The sequence below is a fragment of the Arvicanthis niloticus genome, chromosome 26 (genome assembly GCF_011762505.2).
Source record: "Arvicanthis niloticus isolate mArvNil1 chromosome 26, mArvNil1.pat.X, whole genome shotgun sequence".
NCBI lineage: Eukaryota > Metazoa > Chordata > Mammalia > Rodentia > Muridae > Arvicanthis > Arvicanthis niloticus.
In genome coordinates this window covers 28873591-28876352 of record NC_133434.1, presented here as the reverse complement: position 1 = coordinate 28876352, position 2762 = coordinate 28873591, and the positions used below count along the sequence as shown (strand labels likewise).

At 48.3% G+C, this 2762-nt stretch overlaps 1 pseudogene; it reads right to left on the bottom strand.

Moving 5' to 3' along the window:
- Positions 1 to 1474: 1474 nt before the first annotated feature.
- LOC143438762 (glyceraldehyde-3-phosphate dehydrogenase pseudogene) lies at positions 1475 to 2503 on the bottom strand (annotated as a pseudogene).
- Positions 2504 to 2762: the final 259 nt, after the last annotated feature.

Genomic DNA, 2762 nt, shown 5'->3' with positions numbered 1-2762 from the left:
AAGCTTTCTACAACTGAACAAAATATTGTACAGTAATGTGTAATGAAGCTGGGTCATTAATTTGTAGAGAAGTCTTAGCTCTGGTGTTCAGTGGGAGATGAAATATCTGGAAGCAAGTAAGTTCATTAGGTCACACACACAAAGGCATGGGTGTAGAAGAGAGACCAGTTAGGAAGAGAAAGGAGAGAACTGACACTTTTAAGACTTAGTGTTAAGTTGCCAATATTTAATTTTTCATTGTGGTTTGCAGACATTCATGAAGAATGCTGACTCCCAAAAGGATTATGGTAAATCTCAATTATGGCAAACAGAGAAGGATAAATGTTACCCTGAAAACCAATTTCTGAATTAAATGCTAGCAGAAACAGATATTTTTGAAAGAAGAGCAGCGTGTGATTAGGAGAGTAGCTCACCGTGATGGATATAGTCCTGGGCTCTAGGGTACTGACCTGCAGGGACAGGATCAACTGTGACAGGGATGCCACTAAATCAGGCCTGGTCTCCGAGAATAGACCTCGTTCAGGAGCCAACTCAATGGTTGCCAGTGTTGGTCATTTCCAGTCATCTAAAACTCATTACTTGGAAGCTAGCTGCAAGACTCCAGCTCGGGGATAAGGCCTACAGCTGCTGGAGCATAATCCTGTTGGGGATCTAGTCATTTTTTTTTCAGGACTCCCAAAATGTAGTACATATGTCTTTTTTGTTGTTGTTCTTGAGACAGTTAGTGTGTGTGTGTGTGTGTGTGTGTGTGTGTGTGTGTGTGTGTGTGAGAGAGAGAGAGAGAGAGAGAGAGAGAGAGAGAGAGAGAGAGAGAGGTGTTATGTTTGCAAATGTGAATACATTTGGGTGCATGTGGAGATTGGTAACAGGTATATATATTGCTGGATCACTTTCTATTTTATTTACCAAAACAGGGTGTTGTAGTTTGAATATGCTTGGCCCATGGGAAGTGGCACTATTAGCAGCTTGCAGGAAGTGTGTCACTGTGGAGGTAGGCTTTGAGGTCTTATGGTCAAGCTCTGTCCACTGAGTAGGAGAGCCTCCTTCTGGCTATCTCCAGATTAAAATGTAGAAGTCTCAGCTCCTTCTCCAGCACCTTGTCTGCCTGCATGCTGCCATGCTTCCTGCCATGATGATAATGAACTAAACCCCTGAAACTGTAATCCAGCCCCGGTTAAATGTTTGTCTTTATAAGAGTTGCCTTGGTCAAGGTGTCTCTTCACAGCAGTAAAATCCAAACTAAAACACAGGGTTTCTTCAGCCTGACATTTAATATTTTGGGGGTGTGTAGCGAACGTTTATTGATGGTATTTCAGAGTAGGGAGGGCTCCCTAGGCTCCTCCTGTTGTTGTGGGGTCTGGGATGGAAATTGTGAGGAGATGCTCAGTGTTGGGGACAGGGACTCCTCAGCAACCGAGGGCCTCTCTCTTGCTCTCAGTGTCCTTGCTGGGGTGGGTGGGTGGTCCAGGGTTTCTTATTCCTTGGAGGCCATGTAGGCCATGAGGTCCACGACCCTGTTGCTGTAGCTGTATTCATTGTCTTACCAGGAAATGAGCTTTACAAAGTCGTCATTGAGAGCAATGCCAGCCCCAGCATCAAAGATGGAAGAGTGGGAGTTGCTGTTGAAGTTGCAGGAGACAACCTGGTCCTCAGTGTAGCCCAGGATGCCCTTCAGTGGGCCCTCAGATGCCTGCTTCACCACCTTCTTGATGTCATCATACTTGGCAGGTTTCTCCAGGTAGCATGTCAGATCCACAATGGATACCCTGGGGGTAGGAACACGGAAAGCCATGCCAGTGAGCTTCCTGTTCAGCTCTGGGATGACCTTGCCCATAGCCTTGGCAGCAACACTGGATGCAGGGATGATGTTCTGGGAAGCTCCACGGCCATCGTGCCACAGTTTCCAGAAAGGCCATCCACAGTCTTCTGGGTGGCACTGATGGCATGGACTGTTGTCATGAGCCCTTCCATGATGCTCAAGTTGCCATGGATGACCTTGGCCACGGGGGTGGGGGGGTGGGGGGGGAAGGTGGGGTAAGCAGTTGGTGATGCAGGATGCCTTGCTGACAATCTTGATCGACTTGTCATATTTCTTGTGGTTCACACCCATTACAAACATGGGGGCAACAGCAGAAGGGTCGGAGACGATGAGCCTTTTGGCTCCACCCTTCAAGTGGGCCCTGGCCTTCTCCATGGTGGTGAAGACACCAGTGGACTCCACAACATACTCAGCACCAGCATCGCCCCATTTGATCTTAGCAGGATCTCGCTCCTGGAAGACGGTGATGGGCTTCCCATTGATAACAAGCTTCCCATTCTCAGCCTTGACTGTGCCGTTGAATTTGCCATGGGTGGAGTCATATTGGAACATGTAGACCATGTAGTTGAGGTCAATGAAGGGGTCGTTGATGGCAACAATCTCCACTTTGCCAGATGCAGAGCTGAAGGCAGCCCCGGTAACCAGGCGCCTAGTACGGCCGAAGTCATTCACACCATTCGCCATTTTGTCTACAGGACGAGGCTGGCTCTGCACAAGAAGATGCAGCTGTCTCTTCAATAGGGAGGAGCAAAGAGCCATTTAATAGTTTAAGGACAGAATCCAGCCCCCTCCCCTGCCCTGTGCATTTGCAGGGAGTGAAGTGTGTTGCCTCTCCCTCACACCTGCAGTGCTGAGGGGTTTCTAAGAGGCTCTTGGATTAAGTTCCTCTGAAAAGTACTCAGGTAGGATGGCAAGGAGGAAGGAGACTCAGCCTGGTCTTCCA